We start from the raw sequence: 21866 nt of genomic DNA, 5'->3' as shown, positions 1-21866 counted from the left end.
GAGCCTGCTTCAGATTCTGTGTCTCCCTCTCTTTCTGCCCCTCCCCTGCTCGTGCTCTCTCTCAAAAATAAATAAACATAAAAAAAATTTTTAAGTAAAAAATATTCAAGGGGAGAGTGATTCATGCTAATTAACGTACCTGGGACTGAGGAAGTAAAAAGTTCCAAAACGGTCTGACTTGGGCATGAACCTATCAACTCAAAGTTTTTTTATAATTCTTGAGGTGGGAATGTCAAATCCCAGGCCTGGAACAAATCCCCTTAATTTTCTCTCTCCCTCCAAGGCAGGATATATTTTGGAGGAAGAAACAATGAACTTGCTCATAGGTTGGATGTAGATAGTGAGGGCAAGTAAGGAGTCAACGAGGCACCAAGGCTTTGTGCTTAAACCCCCAGGTGGATGGTGGTACCTAGATGGAAAGACTACAGGAGGAACAGATTTTAGAAAGAATGAAACTGTAGATGCCTATTCGTTGTGCCAATGGACATGTCAAGCTGACAGCTGGATAGCAGATTCTGGTTTTAGGAGAGACATCTGGGAGGAGACATACTTTTGGATGTCATTAGCATTTACCTGTTTTTTAAAAGCCATCAAACAAGATGAGTTCAATCACCCACAGCAGACAATGGCAAACTTTTTCTCTAAAACACACTATATTGAGGAGGGCACCTTTTGGGATGAGCACTGGGTGCTGTATGGAAACCAATTTGACAATAAATTTCATATACTGAAAAATAAATAAAATAAAACATACTAAACACTTTTAGCAAGCCATATGGTCTGTTACAACTATTCAATTCTGCCACTGTAGCAGAGTATAGAAGCAGCCATAGACAATATGTAAATGAATGAGTGTGACTGTGTTTCAATAAAACTTTATTTGCAAAACAGGTAGTGACCCAAATTTGTCCCATTGGCCAAAACTTGCTGACTCCTAACCTACAGTGAAAATGTCAACTGAGAAGAGGAAGTCTAAGACAGAGCCTAAAGCACTCCGATAATAATAATTATTACATACACATAATTCTATCACTTACCATGCCAGTCACTGTTCTAAATGCTTTACTTAGGGGTAGCTCACTCAGTTAAGCAATCAACTCTTGATCTCGGCTCAGGTCACGATCTCACAGTTTGTGAGTTCAAGCCCCATGTCAGGCTCTGCACTCCTCCCCCACTCACGCTCTCATACTCCCTCTCAAAAATAAATGAAAACTTTTTTTAATTAAAAAAGTTAATGCTTTCCTTATATTGACTCTTAATGGTACCCACCTCATCAGTTATCGTGAAGATTATCACTATTTTCCAAAGGAGAAAGCACTACCTAAATGAAATGTTCACTTCTCTCTCCTGTGGAGAAAAAAAACAAACAAAAGTCCCGAGGCTCACAATCTAGACTAGTATGGCAGTTCTGTGAAAGTGCTAGGTTCATCAACCTAGATTCCTTCCAGTTCATTCTTCTATCATCTGGAGTACAGCTGTCATTCTAATGGGCCAAAATCATGGCTGGGGCTACAGACATCATGTCCACATTCCAATAGTTAGAAGAAGCAAATGAGATGCACCAGTTGTTTCTTAAGTTTCCTAGAAACTGCCTTACAACATTTCTTCTACCACATCTCATTGGCCAGAAGTTATTCCCACAGACACGTCAATGTGTGAGGGAGACTAGGAAACAAAAGTTTCTTCCCGAAGGCCACTGCACAACTAAAATTTAGATATTCTCTTACTAAAGCAGAAAGAAAGAAAAATTATTAAGCTAGCATTAACACTGCTTTCAGGTTTATTAATTATCTTCACGTGCTTTTTTGCAAGTGTAGTTGCTAACAGTCTCCCTAAGACATTTCTCCTCAGCTGTCTTGTATTTCTGGCGTCTGTTGTTGAAATCCTGTGTACTCTTCAAAAGCCAGTTCACAGGTCACCTCTTCCATAACGTTCTGCCCAACTCGCTAGGCAGATTGTTCCCGCATTCCCATGTAACAGCTATCACATTTCCTTGGATTTAGTTCTTTCTTGGTATGTCTCCTTGGCCTGTGGCCCCTGCTTGTCCGGGGAACTCAAGGACAGGTGGAGTCAGGTCGAGGTGTGGACGGTAAATTTTTAAGAACTAAGGGAAATATGTAGCAAAACTGCAGATGTGCAAAAGAAGTATGAAGGATGCTCTGGCACGTGGTAAAGGGGCTATGGTTGAACACCCAGTAGAACAGCAGTTCTCAAATTTTGCTGCCTGTGAAAATAACCTGAGGAACTTTAAAAAATCTTGATGCTCGGGCGCCTGGGCGGTTCAGTCAGTGGAGCATCCGACTCTTGATTTCAGCTCAGGGCATGATCTCACACTTTGTGAGTTCGAGCCCCGCACCAGGCTCTGCACTGACAGTGTGGAGTCTACGTGGGATTCTCTCTTCCCCTCCCCTGCTCTCTCTCTCTCAAAATATATAAATAAGCTTAAAACAAATCTTGATGCTCACGTTTCACCCCACACTGATCAAATCAGAATTTCTGAGCGTGGCACATAGGCATCAATGTTTTTTAGTGTTTGGGTGATGCCAATGTGCAGCCTTATTTGAGAATCAACACAGATGACAACAGAGGAAAAGAGACTGAAGGAAGCAGCTTTCCTCCTTCAGAGACCTTGAGGGTTTGTTGTTTACCTACGAGGTTTTCCAAGCAATATTATTAGTCTTTTCCTTTTAGGTTATTTCCTTCCAGCTGAAGACAGAGATGTATTTACATAATAAATTATTATTGATTGAAACGCTTCTAATGAGAATTATTAAAGCCCTCCCAAGTTTATTTCAGGCAGTTTGATGCACTATGGGTCAAATAAGTCTTATTTAAGCTTCCCTTTAAGTAACTAAATTAGAGTAGTCAGCCTGGGAAATAAGAAAACAATCTTACCAAAGCTCACCTCATTTGTGACACATAATATGTTTAAATTGCTTTATTGACTTCACAAAGAAGCATGCCAGATCGATCACAAGTGACAGCACTGTGATTGCTTTCCTCAGGGTGTGAGGGGCCATATTTCAAATTCAGCATGAGCGCTGGACTCCATTTTCAACTCACGGTAATGAGAGTTTCGTGCACCTATTACACGTAAAGAATATCCCCCACTTGGAGCAAGGAGTGCATTCAAGAAAATTTTGTACTGTGTTCTCCAAAAGATAACAGTTAGTGAGAAAGTGAGTTCTCTTAAATATGGTCTGGAACTTTCATTTCCTATTCAGAGATTTCTGAGGCAACTCAGGATTGTTTTGATTCAGTAAAAATGCCATTGACTCTCGGAAGTCTTCTACGTGTCTTGTAAAACTCGAGGAAGAAAACGTTGCCAGAACCATTCCTTCCTTTTTCTCTGCAGTATGTGTATCCAGTTCTGGGGCAGAGTGACACTCATTTGTCTAAGCACATTTGGAGATTTCTGGAAGGTGTTTTTAAGTGTTCCTTTGAAATGAAAGTTGAGGCTCTGGCTTTGGTTGATACCGTTACTGGTGAAAAGCAAGAAATTGCTTGGATTTGTGCCTTCGGTGAAATAGAAAGGGAGCCAGGAAATGTAGTGGGCAAAACCGTAGAATTGGATGGATCCGACATGCGGCTCCTTACCAGAAAAGAGAGGACTTAGAACATGCATGTTTGCCAGGAAAGAAAACTGCTTTACTGAAAGGTTAATTTTCAGATTAGTGTGGGGAAATTTGAGATAAATAAATGAAATCAGACAAAACACATAAGGCCCGGATCCTTTTTCCTGGGGTTTTCGGAAAACAGTCACTGCTTCCAATGAAATGTTTTGACATTTTCAGTAGGGAGAAAATGTTAATTGTAATGTTATGTGTATGTGTTCTTAAAAACACTTGCAAATAAATCTTTTATTCGTTTTAAGAGTAATCAGAGAGTAAAAACGCTATTAAAATGTTAGCTATGTTTGTTATTCCTTATGGTAATTTTCCTGCTGTCTGGGACACTGCAGTTCACTTTCCTGACTCAAATGTATCAATTTGGAGAAAATTCCTTTGCTTGTCTTATAGTTCAGTTGCAGTTTCTCTCCAGGAGTCTTATTAGGAAACATCCATGAGGTCTGCCTGGGTTTCTTCCCTTGTTCTGTCTCACCTTTTGCTTATTCTCTTCCCTTGAATCAATGGCTCCTTTACTTTGTTTATAAAATCACCAGCGCTTAAAGACTGCCTTGAGTATCAGTCTGTATATTGAACACATGTGCTACTAAGCTACTTAGTGGCAGGGGTGGGATCAAATTTGGGGACAACCATCTCTGCTCTCCCCCCCCCCTCGCCACAGCCACCTCCCTGCTGTGCACTTAACAGACACCCCATAGGTGTTTGCTGAATGGCTGTCACGCAGCCCTGTCCCAGAATCCCATGTTGCAGTTGACTAGAACTTCATGTCCAAAGAGGAGGTCTCACTATTGAGTATTACAATATTGCAGTGTCTGTGGTCCCTTAGGAGGGAAATACCAACAAGGTCATAAAACAAGGTGTAAATGTCACCACCTGAGTCCCAGCCCTGCACACTGAGTCTCTGGAAGAAAGAGAAAAGAAAGCAGCTTTGGCCCTTACTGAATCATGACCTAGAACACACACATACGGTGGACATACACATGCTTATCCACCTGGAGAAAAACCCTTAGTAATCATCTCAGCAAGCATTTAGGGTGTAATTCGATATTTGTTAGCATCTCAGTTAAAAGATGTGGTGATTCTTATAGAAAATGCTTTTTCTCTTTTGATCGCGGTCTTTAAACCTCAAGCACGTGAATACGACTTAAATCACAATTAAGCTCGAAAATAATCTCAAAAGCAGATTTGACTGGAATAAAATGATAGATGTACACAGCTATCTACACACTACTTCCAAGACTGCTGTTGTACAAACTAGGGAGGGGACGGGGGGGGGGGGGGGGACAGTGCTATTAGAGTAGAGGCTCTTCATTTAAGGGCACCGGCACAGACTCTCCCTCGTGCTCATAAACAAAACATAAAAGCAGAATGAGCAAAGCTAATTTAAGCTTTAGGTCTCATGTAGATTAGTGCTAATGACGTAGAAAATCATCAGCTGCAAGGAACAAAACAGAACTCATTCACAGACACCCGTGAAAAGCATTTTCAGAAGTGGCTTTCCTTGGCATGTTTCTACAACCGGTAGGGCCTGCGTGTCATTAGGAAGATGGTTGGATCCTACTATTAAAAGCCCATCCGTTACATCCAACAGATTTAACCAGTAGCACTTGCATGACTAGATTAATGTTTTGGAGTCAGTCATCTCGTTACTACTGGGATTTTCTCTGGGTCGTGCTAATAAACTGGATTATTGATTTTAGGATTTTGTGCGTATCCAAGGATATTCTCTAAGATGTCTTTATGATGTTTCATGCTTAAGTTGTCAACCAAAATGACATCACAATGAGTAATCATTTTCTAATCGCGTTAAAAGCGGTTAAAAACAAGCGTATAAAATGGATCTTCCCAGCTTCGGAATAACAGGAGCGTTCTTGCTGTCACTCTTCCAGCTGAGTGACGGTCATCCCTACCTGTGTGCCATCTTCCCCAGGAATTAGCTGCATTCTCTGCTTAAGACCTTTGACAGTCAGAAAGCTGCTTTCCAATATGTTTGAATGGCAGGAGAGCTCAAAAGACACCTCAACCTAAATAGGATTTTAGCACATCAGGTGCTATTCCAAAGTAAAGCAAGCTGGGTTGCTGTGTTGGTGGTGGTGTTTATTCATCTTCCCTTCTCATTTCATGCGTATGGATGGACGCTTCTCGGTGTATATGCCCGGCTCTCAGGGTGTATGGGGCTGGTGAATGCATGCGTAGAGTGTGTGTCTATGTAAAGTAGAAACTGAAGCGGGGTAACAAAATGAACTACTGCATGCAAGAGGTATATGAAGTGCACTCGGCTGCCGGCAGCAACTGCTACATGCAGGCCACTGATTATTACACGTATTTCGAAGATAGTCCGGGTTACAGTGGTTGCAACGCTCAGGCTGTGCCCAGTAACAACATATATATGGAACAGGCCTGGGCAGTGAATCAGCCTTATACCTGTAGTTACCCTGGAAACATGCTGAAAAGCAAGGACTCTGACTTGGACATGGCCCTGAATCAATACAGCCAACCTGAATATTTCACTGAAGAAAAGCCTACTTTTTCTCAAGTGCAGTCGCCATCGTACTCTCAAAAAAAAGGTAGGGACCGTTTTACTTGAATTTGTTAAAAGTTTCCACGTCTGTTTCTGTTGTGCTTTAAAGTTACAGTTTGCATCAGCTCTGTCAAATCTTTGACTCTGAACGCTGAATGTTCGAAATTAAAAACAGCAGTAAAGAGAGAGGTTGCTAGGTGATTTGAGAGGGGTCTGTGAGCAACAAAGATTTCCAAGCACTTTTTTTCCAAGCATATATGAAAGCTGGATCGAGCTGATTTTTTAAGCTGTGTGTGTGTGTGTATAGTGTGTGTGAGTGTGTCTATATATATATATCTATATCTATATATATATATATATATCTCAAAATGAATATGGTCAGTTTCTTTGCTAAAGAGAATATGTAAAAGGCTTCCCCTTGGTGGATAGGCACTCTGGCTTTTGAAGTAGGCTAATTCTCCCCAGTTCAGGTTCAGTTTAAAAGCTCATTTGATTTTTTTCTTGGTATTTCATATTCAAAGTTTATTATAGTTAACTAATAAAATATTTTAGTGACTTTTGATAATAGTATAACATTGATATGTTGGGATTTATAAATGTTCATCTTAATATATTTACTTACCCATGTTAAGCTATAAAGAACCCACTTGTGACCACAGTAAGCCATAAGAGCATAAAACTCAGAAAGGAACTAATACACTTTCTATTGCCACTTTGTCCCTAAAGTTTCACATGTCTGGAATCATGTCAAATGAATTCTCTACATGAAAGCAAGTGTAATATCCTTCAAAATATCCAAAGTTAAGACAAGTGCAATATCTAGTTATTTTAATAGACACTGTGGCTTTACAATGCTGCTTAATTTTCTATCAATAGAACATTTCTTGCACACCAAAAAATAAAATAAAAGAAGCAAACAGGTAGTACTCAGGGAAAGTAGTGGCCTCTGCCAGATATTTTGGAAATAGCTTAAATTCTAGCACAAATATGCCAGAAACTGTTTTTTCCCTGTGTATGACCTACAGGATATTGCATAGGAAATCAAATTTACAGGTTTCTGTAATTAGCAAAAATATGATGCCCATTGATCCTCAAAGGTGAATTTCTTTGCAAAATTATCTTAGAACAGAATATGGCTTAGCTGATTATGGCTACTACAAAAATTATCATTTGCTTTTCTTAATGTGACTCCGTAATTAAAAGTGGACTGTTTTGAAAACAAAATCTAAAAAACAAAAACCTCAAACTCAAACCCCTGTTTAGTTTTTACCATACACTGAGTTCGGATTTTCTGTGCTGTTCTCTAACTTCCAAATATGAAATATAAAGGGAATTGCAACATAAAACATTTTCAGAGTAATTGTCTGCATTTTCATTTAATTTCAAGGATATCCTTAATATCCCCTGTAAGGATGCCCAAATTTCTCACCGATTACAAAGGGCACACCACGTAAGTCCCCTAATGGGAACATTTGAGATAGATTGATTGTGTGCTTTCTATTTCATTTAGTATTACACTTATAAGTAACTTATCTTTGAAAAGAAGTTAACACTGCCTCATTAGACATGCCTGGAAATGCCTCTCATAAGGTTGTAGGAGCGCAAGACAATAGGGTGTCTGCCCCTCTATTTGGGCATTCTGCTATTCTTAAAAATTCCTGCAAAACTTTTCAGGCTCTTTTACTCTGTTTTCTTTTGTCTTTTCACAGTGTGTTCTTCAAGCAGTGCTGGAGAATATTTGCTCATAAAACGTTAAACCAGAGATTCTTTGCTAATTAATTTGATGCTTGAACTAGAGGCTAAGACACATTGTATGCATATATTGATGTAATTTCCCAAAGCCATATGCCATTGAAAGGCCACTGCCACCTGCCAAACTCACTAAATCAAAGCAGGCAAATATTCTTAAATGCGCCATTATTTACTGTTACAAGTCTTTAAGTAAATCCCAGTAAAACTGAACCCAGCTGTTAACTGTCTCTTAGGACAAAAGGTCGTGCCCAACATGTTTATCCATATTGATCCATTATTGATTTTTGTTGTTGTTGGAGGACATCAGTAGTATCTCCTTAAGGCAAAATTAAGAGTATAAACAGGTGCTCAGTGGGGCACAGCTCATTATTCCAATTGGATTTTTATCTATTTTCATGAAATTCATAATTGTTTCATCTGGGTTTCTTTCTGTCACTACAGCACTACAAACTCAATAGCACAGCTGTCTTAACTTTTTCATTTTTTTTTTAAGGATGGCTTATTCTTTAGCCTTTAATTGTGTTTCTAGTAAATAGAAAATAATCATAATCTTGTAAAAAAAATTTACTATAAGTACCCATAGATGAAATAAAGGAAGGCTACAGAACCCAATGTCAAGACTAGTTATCTTAGTGGTACGCTTCAGAATGACTTTTAGTTCTTTTTGTGTTGTTTTTGTTTTTACATTTATAGCCAAGAGGGGGAAACGTTATCAAGCTCCTGAAGCATGGAAGACATGAACTAAGGAAGAGTCAGAATTCAGTTCCTTGAATCAAATTTAAAATAAAACTTTAAGAATTGGGGCGGGGGGCAGAGCCATATCATTTTCACATTGAGGAAGGCTGAAATGCAGAATGTAATGTCTGTCTTATTTTTCGTAAAGAACATGAGAAAATACATTTTTACTTTTTAAAAGTTAGAGACAAATAAAAAGAACCCTAGCAATCACAGAAGATACCAGCTCCTTTTTTTTTTTTTTTTTTTTTTTTTTTGGTCTTTCAAGTAACATAGCCTTGATTTGTTATGTTAAAATCAGCCTTCACAGCCAGTTCTGATCACACACTTCACCCTAGCCCCTAGCCCAAGAGGAAGGGAAAAGTAGGTTTGGAAATCAGCCAGAGGGGAAGGGAACTGGCAACCAGGGTGTTGTGCCTTCTCCTTTGCGACCAGGGTTTCAGCATAATTAAAAGTCGATATCTTTTCTTGTCTTTTGGGGGAAGGGGGTGTGGGTCGCTGGCTGTTTCCACCAGAAATTCCACTTACATTCCTAAGTACCCAAACAGCTTGAGTCTGGGTGCCCTGTGGGGAGCACAGTCAGACTCTGGGTCTGTTTAAATAGAGTCATTCCCTGGAGTGTCTGTCCTGTGCAACCCCTTCCACAGGATTCTTTGCTTGACATTCTATGTGCCATCTTTACAGGCATTGTATATCCGAAATTTGCCGGTGTGTTTGCATCAGAGTTGGTTATCATGTCCAAGAGGATAAGAAATTCCTGGTTTTGAGCCAGGATCAAAGAGATGGAGTATTTTTGTCCTGTTCAGTTTTGCTTTTGATTGCACATGCTCTTGTTCTAAAGTCATAATATTGGTGTTGCAGAAAAAAATATTAATAACTGAAGCAGAAACTGTACATAGAACTGTCCTTTCTGATTCTGTTTTCATAGCCCCTCTGTCTCAGGGATAGGAATCTAAACCTTTTTTCATGTCCTGTAGTTCTTCTGACTTCATGTGAATAATTGTGTAGGCATTAGAAATGGAAATTAAATGGTAAGGTGGGGGATGTTTGAAGCGACCCACATCAAGAGGACTGGATTAAAAAGAAGAGTTAAGCCCCAAAGAAATATGATCTCTAATTAGAATTTCCTTGGCCTCTTTTAAAGTTAGAGAAGGATTGCTATACAGTAGAGTGGACATGGGGAGATTCCAAAGTCTGCCCAGAAAAAAAAAAAAAAATGTTCCATGAGAAACAGGTACCCTTAAGCCCTAGAATCACACTCAGTCTCTGGAAAGGCAAGCAGGAAAGGAAACCAAACAAGGGGAAGATTCATGAGTCTCCCAACCACATCATCACTCCCAACCACAAACCTGAATGTGAGATGATCATACACTATTTCCATTTCTTTCTCAACATTTCCCTCTCCTTCCCTTCCTGCCCCTCTACCTCCTCTCTGTCTCCCCTGCTCCCAACTTCCCCTTTACCTCTCCCTCACTCTCTCTTTGCTGCCCCTCTCTTTCCTCCCTTCTCTCCCCCACTAGTTTAATTTGTTTAATTTAAACACATATGATTAGTCCACCCAGTGCAACAAGTGTTGTAGATATCATGTCTTTAAAACATATTATTACTTAAGAAGTTAATGCTTCAGATTTTTCTATAATGCTTATGTAATGTAGGGGTGTTGACATAAGGTTAGCATTTCAAATTAGGCACTGCTACCCGTATACTATTAAGAGACACCACCGGTCTAGAAAACAATAGAACTACTATTTTTTTTTTAATGCAAAGCACATTTGCTGTTAAAAAGGTTAAATAAAAGTGCCTCTTCTCAGTGTCTAGAACTGGAAGCAAAGTAAAGAAGAGTAGTAATTTCTAGACCTAGTCCAAGTGCAGACAAAAGCATGAGCTGACTCTTCTTTCCTTTCCCTTCTTTGCCAAGAATTAGATAACTGTCTTGTCAAAAGCCATGTCCTTCAGAAGTTTCACCGGACGCCCTAACCTCATCCTACAGCAACCACTGTGATTGCTCACGATGAAAGCTAATAGCAGGAATCCAAGGCATTATGAGAAACTGATGTCAGATGATGGACAGGCTTGTGAGAAACTATTGGTGCTGTTTATTTCCTGCATATGGAAATGTCCACCACCTTGCATCCCTCTATAAATACTTTCCCACAAACTCAAAGTTTTTTTCTCAGCTCTTAGCATTCAGGTGCATTGAGCCTGAGGTCCCGTTGCTTTCTACTCTACCACCTGCTCTGGTCTAGCTTGTATGATATGACCTTTCATCTTCTTATACTGATACTAAGTACCAGTGCTCACTTAGTGTCTATATTCTTCCTTTTCCAGATCTTCATGACTGCTGAGCTTCCGTGCGCTGTCCTTGGTACTACCCTCATCTCCACTCCCTCTGTACTGTACTGGCTGCTTTAGAGAATTGCCTGTTCTCCTGGACACATGTGCTTTTGAGTGGTCACCCCACCCTCCCCCCATTTCTTCATCTGCAGATACTTCCTGCCATGTTGCCCTGTCATCTTCTCTCCACGTTCACCGGCCTTCTCAAAGCCTTCTGCTTCCAGCCACTCACTGGCAATGATTCCCTGCTCTCTACAACCACCAAGAGGCTCCTCCTCAAAGTTCCAAACCCTTTTCCATGCCTTATTAGATCAACACTAACTCCACCAACTCCTCCCTCCCCACAGGGAAGATTCTGGCTTCCCTGCCCTAAAGGGAAATTTTGATTCTGGCTTTTGTGCTTCTATCCACACCCTCTTTTCCAGAAATCTTGGCCAGTTTCTCCATGGATCCTTCTCTCTGCCATACTTCCCCAAACCAATGATGCTCTTTTCCCAGCTACCAGCCACTGTCACCCATACCCCAGTATGTGCCCTGCCATTCTCAGCCTGCATCACTTCAGGTCACTAACTCAGCTCACAGCCCATAAGCTTCTTCTACTTAACCAGCACCACATTTCTTCAATACCCCAGCTCCCAACTGGCCCTGGCTTCAAAGGCAGGTATCCCTTGTTTTATACAATAGTGCTGAATCATTTGTGTGAACCACCTTTAAATTTTTTTTTATATAGGTGCACCTGGGTGGCTCAGTCAGTTAAGCATCTGACTTTGGCTCAGGTCATGATCTCACGGTTCATGGGTTCAAGCCCTGCATCAGGCTCTGGGCTGAAAGCACAGATCCCGCTTCGGATCCACTGTCCCTATCTCTACCCCTCCCCTGCTTGTGCTCTCTCTCTTAAAAATAAATAACTTTTTTTAAAATTACATAATACATATTAGACCAGAGTTTCTCAACCTTGGCACTATGGACATTTGGCATTCAATCATTGTTGTAGGGCTGACCCATGCCTTGTAGGATGTTTAGCAGCATTCCTGCCTCTATATATGACATTCCAGTAGCATACAACTGCTCACACCTCGTTGTGACAACCAACAGTGTGTCCAGATATTGCCAAATGTCCCTCTGGGGCAAAATCACTCCTGGTTGAGAACCACTGCATTAAAGGACATAACATTTAGAGAATATCTGCAGTAAAAGGATCTTTTTGTAATGTAAAAATCTCTCCTCAGTTTTCCTATTGAAAAGTCTAGATTTTTGTACACCGAGTTGTTTCAAAATGGATCACACTTGAACATATATACATATATATGCATATATATACATATATATAGGCAACATGCTACTTACATATATGTGTTAAAGTTCATTCCTATAGTCTGGATTTGGGTTCTCTTCATCATATACGCTTGTTTATAACTCTATCTAGATCATTAGCACCATGAGGGCAATAACCTCCTTTACTTCACACTCTGTGAAGTACACATCTATCATGACTCCGAGGCATACCTGCAGGGAGACCAGTAGAGTTTACACAACAATGATGTTATCCTGATGACAAATGCAACCACTCATTCCTCTTGATTAAACATCAGTCTGAAGAGCTGACAGTCCACATTTTTAGAGCCATAACCTTGAATCTCATTCTGAATCAATTTCCAGATAAAGAAAAGGCACCCATTTTTCTCAAACATGCAGGACCTGAAATAACTGTGGAAGCCCAATGCCATAGATTAACTCTCAGTATAAAATCAGAGGCAACTAGTGCCCATTTCTGGTGACCCTTTCTGCTCTCCTCCCCTCCCACTCTTCTAATACATTACACCTTCCTATTTTCTAACCCATCCCCTCTTTTAAAATGGGAAAAGACCACATTAGTATCGGAGTTCTAAAACTCCAGTGCCTACAAGTGCCAGAGAGTTGATATTAATGAGAGAAAGGCACAGTTGTTTTATAAAGACTGCTGAACTTAAAATTTTAACCAATATACATATTGTGTATGTTATATGATAAAAATATTTTTAAATTTCACAAAGAAATATACTCTCTCTCCTTTTCCTTGAATTACTTTTGTCTTCCCATTTTTGACAAAAATTAAAATTGTGTGAAATATTTCTTTACCTGTAAAAAGATACAATAAACACAAATGGCATTTATAAACATAAATAGCCTCAGGGTTGGGGTGTAACAGGGAGTGGTGTGGACTGTGATGAACTAGAAAGTATATCTCTTTCTTCATAGATGGATTGCCCTTCTCAGTTTAGTTGATCATCACCCTGTGCGAATTTGGACTCAGTATTGCCAGATCTTCTGATTTTGCACATGAAGCAGGAAATCTGGATGTCATCTGAAATGTTCTGGTTTTAAAAATTAGCTGAGATTTTTGAACGCTCCACAATCCAAACACTGTGGACTGCCAGTGTGTGTGCCCCTTTGATTAAAATCTTGACCGAAACTCATTATACCAATCTATTCCTTTTCCTAGTGATTTGCATCGTCAAGTGTTTTAGCTCTGATTATGGATCAAAAGGTTATGTCAGCTACTTTACTTGAGTCTACAGAGACAGGGACAAGAAAGTTTAGCTAGAGACTTGTACATGAAACTGGACTATGAAACTTAGTCCTAAAAATGGATATATTTTAGTTTCAGGAATTTTTGAGTCAGAAGAAATAATCTGAAACTTGCTTTGCCCCTTTTCTGTGCTAAGATTTCCAGACGGTGGGATCCCAGAGTCCCTTGTCATCATGTCTTCTCCCCTTTTCTGAATCAACAACTTCTATCTGGTCCTCCTCCTGCTTCCTTTTCCCTTCTCTCCCCACGGTGGTTTAGAGTTGGAAGACTTAGGACTCCATGTTATCCATCCCCCAGTAGCAAGGGCCTAGCCAGCCAGAGGGCAAGGAGGAAAGCACAGATGTTCAAGGATCCCATCAGGGTAGTGGGGAACATGGAAAGGTGGTTGCTGTTCTGGGGAAAGATTTGGTGAAATGGGAATTTCTGGGGCAACTCTGCTGGAAATGTGCAGACTGCAATGAAAGAATATCTTTAAAGTTAATGCCATTTCATGTTTGTACCCAGTGTCTTACCCACTAGGCCCATGCATGTTTGTTAAATAAATAAATGGCTGGCTGGCTGGCTGGCTGGACAGATGGATTAATATTGTGTTTATCAGAGAGTCAAAATAAACATGATGCAAAACTTGGTGCTTAATACTAAAAATTAAATGTAAAAGGATCAGCATTAGTATGTTGGGAAAAGATGAAGAGATAAGCCATTCAAGATTTTTTACGTATATAAAGAAATGACATGGGGAAGAAGGTGCTAGTGGGGGAAAAAGCTTAAATCAGAAGGATCTGAGCTGTGGGATGAAGTGAGAAGGTTCAATATAAAATTGAAAGAATTAGGGGCTCCTGGGTGGCTCAGTCAGTAAACCATCCAACTTTTGATTTCAACTCAGGTCATGATCTCATGAGATGGAGCCTGCTTGAGATTCTCTCTCTCTCTCTCTCTCTCTCTCTCTCTCTCTCTCTCTCCTTCTGCTCTTCCCCCCTCTCTAAAATAAATAACTAAAATAAAATAAAATAAAATTTAAAGAATGACTCAACTTGCCAAAGACTTAGCTTCCTTAGGGGTGTTAATATATAGTCTCATTTGATAACCTGACCCAAACTAGTTAGGATCTTTCGATGGTTTTAAGTTGATAGTTCCACAAGATGAATCAGCAACATGGACCTCTCTAAACTGTCCAAATTATTTCCCACCACCAATGATAACCACTGCTCCTTTTAGACAGTTTTGCTTGGCAAAGGGTCCTATACCAAAGGTAAAATTGGCCAGATGGGGAATGGTTTCTGAACGCTGCTCCTCTCCCTTCTGTGAGATCTACCTTCCCAGGCAGCACCTTGTGCCATTAAGATTAATCTGCCTTATGTTCTATTCCCTAAGGGTTGTGTGTTTCTCCTCCAAGGACCTGAGATGCTATAATTTACTCAAGAGAATTAAACTATACAGCCTTCTGATTTTACTCATACATGGGAAAGGCTTGAATCTAGTGCAAACCAAGAAGCCAGGCTTACTGCCTGTTGCATGATTTCCAGCATAAATATACACAACTTTGCCTTTTCACACACCAAGTCCCTCTGAGAATCGAGTTTTTGAAATTAATGTTAGCTACAACATGGTTAAACCTTGAAAACCTTATGCTAAGTTAAAAGCCAGTCACACAAGCCACAAAATGTATCATCACTTGTAACAAATATCTAGAAGAGGGACATCTGTAGAAACAGAACATAGATTTGCGGTTGCTTAGAGTAGAGGGGGTGAAAGGGATAGGAGGAAAGGAGGTGACATCTAAAGGTACAGGGTTTCTTTGGGGGATGAGGAAATTGTTCTAAAGTTGATTGTGGAGATGATTTCACAACTCTATGAATATATAAAAAGCCATTGAATTATATGGTATGTGAATTAGATCTTAATGAAGCTGCTAACAAAATAGGTTGAAAATGTTAGTAATATTTTACCATGTCAACCTATTCTACATGCAGGATAATACTTGGCAATTAAGCAGACATTGCCAAGTGTCAACTAAAAAAAAAAAAATCTCTAAGTCTTTGTTGAACAAACAGATGGAGTTTGCTTTCATAATAATATGCTTGATAAAGTGGCAGCATAGTTTATTAGTCTAAAAAAATAATACATCTGAGCATGTAAGAGCTGAGGAAAACATATCACCCTTGGATTACCACATATTGGTCTTGTTTTATGGGGTGTTTGGTAATGATGTTTTTTCAACAGTCACTTGGGATAATGTGCAGATGCAGTTCTCAAATGAGCAGCATGGCTTCCAGGGTTCAGTTTCTCATATTTGTTTCTAGACGGAACCAAATACGGACATCTATTTAGTGTCCATTCCTGGTGACAAAATTTGCACTACATGTGCATTTTCCTTAGCAGGGCATAGTGGCCAGCATGTGGGTTATTTGATAAGCATGGAAAAGTAAAAAGATGGGAACATGGAAATAGGAGAGCAAGAAATGGTAAGTTCCCTGGGAGAATTAGTTAGCATGTGATGTTGTCAACTATACTCTAATCTTAAGAGAACCTCACCTACCTATTAATTATGTGTGGGATGTTACTCCCTGATGGAAGTTATCTAATGATGAACAATGGACTTATGCATAATAATTGATGTATCATTGCCTGTGGTGGCTGTTTTGGGTAAAGATTATGGTTCTGAGTTATATTTTAGAGAAAAGAAAGACGGGTGGGGTACACGGGTATGACCATGTGAACAACTGCTACCAACTTAATTTCTGTAAAAGTCGTGATGATTTTACTAAAGACATATTCAATCACCTATTCATCTACCCACCAAAAAACATAATCTAGGAGAAATAAGAGAACAAATCAAATCACCTATCAGACTAGAGTCAGAAAATGGAAGACGCCATTCCACTCACAGATTGAATTATCACTGGATTCCAGGATTCACAAAAACCTAAAGGTCAAACAGTTCAACCATGTACATAAATTGCTGAACGATAATTCAACAATTTATAGGGAGGGAGAAGTTTTCAGTATCCTACTGCCAACACCAGAAGATACAGCAGGCAAATCATGAGGTAGAGTGAGAAATGGTGAGGGACCTACATCTTAACTCTGGTTAATATTCCCTGCCCCACCCCAAGGCATGTCCCACAAGCAACACAGAGTCCAACTGTATTACAGTTGGTTCCTGAACATGAGAAGCAAGTGGCCTGTGCCTCTTTCTCCTTTATCTCTACCATGTGCACCTGATACCAAGAACTGCAAAGTCTTCATTCTGATCAACTGTACATAACCTCTACTATAAGAGAACAGGAGATAGCTTTCCTAACATGGATATATTTACTCCATCCACCTTTTCCAGGAAGCTGTGTGTTTTATTTTTTTTATGATTTTCTCATTTATTTGCTTATTTATCTTTATGTGTTTATTTCCATAAATTTGTGATTCTAAAGCTATGGTCTTGGACTTACATATTAGTAATAACAAACATAGTGGGGGTTTTTTTTGTTTTTTTAATATGAAATTTATTGACAAAATGGTTTCCATACAACACCCAGTGCTCATCCCAACAGATGCCCTCCTTAATACCCATCACCCACCCTTCCCTCCTTCCCACCCCCCCCCCATCAACCCTCAGTTTATTCTCAGTATTTAAGAGTCTCTTATGGTTTGCCTCCTTCCCTCTCTGTAACTTCCCCCCCCCTTGTTCTCCCCCCTGGTCTTCTGTTGAGTTTCTCAGGATCCACATATAAGTGAAAACATATGGTATCTGTCTTTCTCTGCCTGACTTATTTCACCTAGCATAACACTCTCCAGTTCCATCCATGTTGCTACAAATGGCCAGATTTCATTCTTTCTCATTGCCAAATAGTATTCCATTGTATATATAAACCACATCTTCTTTATCCATTCGTCAGTTGATGGACATTTAGGCTCTTTCCATAATTTGGCTATTGTTGAAAGTGCTGCTATAAACATTGGGCTACAAGTGCCCCTATGCATCAGCACTCCTATATCCCTTGAGCAAATTCCTAGCAGTGCTATTGCTGGGTCATAAGGTAGATCTATTATTAATTTTTTGAGGAACCTCCACACTGTTTTCCAGAGTGGCTGCACCAGTTTGCATTCCCACCAACAGTGCAAGAGGGTTCCCATTTTTCCACATCCTCTCCAGCATCTATAGTCTCCTGATTTGTTCATTTTAGCCACTCTGACTGGTGTGAGGTGATATCTCAGTGTGGTTTTGATTTGTACTTCCCTGATGAGGAGTGACATTGAACATCTTTTCATGTACCTGTTGGCCATCTGGATGTCTTCTGTAGAAAAGTGTCTATTCATGTCTTCTGCCCATTTCTTCACTGGATTATTTGTTTTTTGGGTGTAGAGTCTGGCGAGTTCTTTATAGATTTTGGATACTAGCCCTTTGTCCAATATGTCATTTGCAAAGATCTTTTCCCATTCCGTTGGTTGCCTTTTAGTTTTGTTGGTTGCTTCCTTTGCAGTGCAGAAGCTTTTTATCTTCATGAGGTCCCAATAGTTCATTTTTGCTTTTAATTCCCTTGCCTTTGGAGATGTGTCAAGTAAGAAATTGCTGCGGCTGAGGTCAGAGAGGTTTTTTTCCTGCTTTCTCCTCTAGGGTTTTGATGGTTTCCTGTCTCACATTCAGGTCCTTTATCCATTTTGAGTTTATTTTTGTGAATGGTGTAAGAAAGTGGTCTAGTTTCATTCTTCTGCATGTTGCTGTCCAGTTCTCCCAGCACCATTTGTTAAAGAGACTGTGTGTTTTAATAATTGGGTTACTTTGTTGTTTAAACATTACTTTGTGTTTTAGAAGTTTGTGTTTCTGTGCACACACAAGCACATGCCACACACTGTCACACATACTAGTCCAAGATGAAGAAATATCAAAATGCTACAGTTCTTATCACTGTGGTGGAGAGTTGATAGGTAAATTTGCTTTTTGTTCATTTTTGTCTTTTACTTTTTCTATCATGAACTGCACTACTTGTATAATTTTTATGTAAAAAGAAAATTTATGAGAAACTATACACACGTTGCTTTTGATTCCTAAAGAGTGACCATTGAATTCCATTGGTGTTAGTTAAGTCCAGACTATCTCTAGCCATTTTCCCTAGGACTCTCCCCCTCCCACATTTGGTAACTAGTTATTTCTCGGGGCACAGAGCTCTGTTGGAATATTTTGTGTTATTTCTTTCTATGGAGGGACTCCCAAAACTGTGTTTGGAATAAATCAACACCTAGTGAGTCTTCCTGTAGATTTTGTTAGATTTCTTATTAAATTTGAGCCACAGCACCATCAGTTACCTAGCAGACAGTGGTATATACAACCTTGGGACTTAAGGCTAATGATTGTGTAAAGGGGAATGGGAAACTTACCCAGAAGCAAACACTCTTGAGTTAATGGATAGTGGTTTATATAGCCCCAAGTAGAAAGTGGAGCACATAATATAAAATTCAGACTGCAAATCTCTTCTTTTGGTGATGGCATCTTAATGCCTGGTCATAGTGATTTTCATTTCTCTATTGTGAGAAAATGGTATTGCCCTTAAGCTCTCTTTAGTCCTATCTCACTGTATGGAACCTAGTGATCAGAGCAAAGAAAGCAGGACCAAGTCCAGTTGATTAGTGAGCATGCATCCCCCAGATCACTAAAGTGTTGGATGAGTGTCAATCTGGATGTCTTAGTTTTAATGAGTGGAATCTCATTTTCTTTACCAAAAATCAAACTTTCTAATGAACTTTTCATTAGGCCTGATATTTGGGCTCCTGCCTCTGCATTATCACCTCTTTGAGAAATCTTTTCTGAGATCTTTTAGCTTTCTCAGGCATACCTCCAGGCTTCAAGTCTGCTCATCTGCAAGTTCCAGATACATCCCTCCTCCTTACTTTCTCCACCATTGGTCAATGGCAGAGATCTTAAAAGCCATGATGCCATCTGTCAGAGGAAGCAGGTGCTAGATAGACAGTGGGGGTTCAGCATGAATGTTCTGATCCCTGCCCTCTAGCTGGAACTGTACAAACGTATAGTGAATCAACGATTGTGGTCAAAGAGAAGAAAAACTCAAAGGTAGTTATAATGTAGATTATAAAGGACTACTATCGGGGAAGCACAAGGAGTTTATGGGAGCACCAAGTTTGACGTGAGCTGGGGGGTAGACAGGAAGGCTCCTCAAAGAGTTTCCCCTTTGTGATTCTGGACATAGCCCTAACACAGTGCCTACGACATTATATGCAGATGATCTGTTATTGATCTGAAAGAATTAAAATTTAGCCTATCTTTAGACCCTTAGCACATTGCCTAGCACATTGTATACCCACATAAATATTTGTCAAATGGAACTGTTCTCTTTTACTTCATTTCTTTGTTTTTGTAATAACAGCTTTATTGAAACACATTTCACATACCAATAAAATTCACACATTTAAAGTGTACAAAACGTATCCATGAAAAACCATTGTTTCTAGTGGTTTTTAGTATATTCAGAGTTGTGGAACCAACAACACTATACAATTCTAGAACATTTTCATCACCCTGAAAAGAAACTCTGTACCCATTAGCAGGTAACTTCCCATTGTCCCTCCAGGCCTTCTTCCTGACTATGACTTGCCTGCTTTAGACATTTCATATAAATGAAATCATACAATATGTGGCCTTTCATGTCTGGCTTCTTTCATTTAGCATAATGTTTTCACGTTCCATCCATGTTGTAGCATGTATCAGTACTTTAGTCTTTCTTCCAGCTGAATAATATTCCACTGTATGAATATACTACCTTTTGTTTATCCACTCACCATTTGATGGACATTTGGGTTGTTTCCAAACTTTGGATATTATAAATAATGCTACTTTGAACATTCATGAATAGGTTTGTGTGTGGACACCTATTATCAGTTCTCTTGGGTATATATGCAGGAGCGGAATTGCTGGGTCATATGTAAGGTTATGTTTCACCTTTTCAGGAACTGCCAAACTCTTCTAAAGCACATTTTACATTCCTACCAGCAACATATAAGGGTTCAAATTTCTCCATATCCTCATCAACATTTGTTATTGTCTGTCATTTTTATTATGACCATCCTCAAGGATGTTACATGGTGTCTCATTGTAGTTTGGGCTCTGTATTCCTGTACGATGATGTTCAGTGTCTTTCATGTTCTTTCCTTCATTTTCACCTTTTCTGTTCACACCAAAGAATGACCAGGACTGGAAATTTAACACAGTCTTTTACACTTATGCTTACCAAAGGAAGAAACCATGTCTTAATTTGTTTTTATATTCTTAGCACCAACCATTGTGCTAAGCACCTAGTAGATGGTAAATAACTGTTTTCTGAATTAATGAATAGATGAATGATTGAATAAGCACATCCCTCATTCCAGCCCCCTTTTTGTCTGCGAAGATCCCTCCCAGAATTCTCTTTTTAGAAATGTCTGATGAGATTTTTCAAACTCTTGAAGTGAATTCAACAGATGACTCATGGTTGGCATGATGTAAAAGTAAACTAAGAAAAGCTGTGATATTTAAGAAGATAATCCTGTACATTACCAGATTACTCTGAAGTCATTTGTCTCCTTCCCAAGAGGGACCATCTTTCTAAAATAAAATCTGAGCAAAGTAATTTCTATGAAATTGTGAAAAGGACTCATTTTCCTCTGTTTTCTTTATGGATATTTTTTCTGAAAAGTAAGCCCTCTCAGACCTAGTTTAATAAAGAATCTATGAAATGTCATGGTAAAACATACAGTAAGTCATCTGTCATTTCAACCTGGCTAATCTTTATTGAAACCAATAAGAGTTTACCAAGTCAAAGAACTTCACAAGGTGCCATGATCAAAGGAAGGAATTATTTTGTTATCTCAGCCCCTCCCTTCTCCACGTCCCAACAAAGCAGACCTTATTTTGACTTTTTGCACTTATCTAAAGCTGTGTGCATCTGTGGTAAACCACTGATACCAAACGAAACTGAATTTGCCCTTCAGAATCAGTTTCTTGTGTTTGGACACTGTCTACAAGTGAAGGGGAAGAGGCGAAGACCAGTGGGAAGTGGGCTGCTTCTGTCTGTGTTTTTAAACTTTAGTTTCCTGGGCCAAGGAATTTAAACTAATAAACCAACAGGACACTTAACCAAGAGAGTTACCATAATTGGACTTTATTTTATTCTTTTTATTTTTTTTAACTTTTTTTTAACGTTTCTTTATTATTAAGAGACAGAGAGAGAGACAGCATGAGCATGGGAGGAGCAGAGAGAGGAGGAGACACAGAATCCGAAGCAGGCTCCAGGTTCTGAGCTGTCAGTACAGACGCGGGTCTCCAACTCACAAACTGCTCATGACC

The 21866-nt window shown here is 39.4% G+C and overlaps 1 protein-coding gene across 6 annotated transcripts in view; it reads left to right on the top strand.

Annotated features, from left to right (window-relative positions):
• The window catches only part of THRB (thyroid hormone receptor beta), a 384988-nt gene that overhangs the window by 324386 nt on the left and 38736 nt on the right, over positions 1 to 21866 (top strand). The gene's annotated exons all lie outside the window — the stretch shown is intronic.

This window comes from Panthera uncia, chromosome C2 (assembly GCF_023721935.1).
Source record: "Panthera uncia isolate 11264 chromosome C2, Puncia_PCG_1.0, whole genome shotgun sequence".
NCBI classification, from domain to species: domain Eukaryota; kingdom Metazoa; phylum Chordata; class Mammalia; order Carnivora; family Felidae; genus Panthera; species Panthera uncia.
Note: the sequence above shows the minus strand (reverse complement) of the source record. Positions and strands in the feature narration are given on the sequence as shown.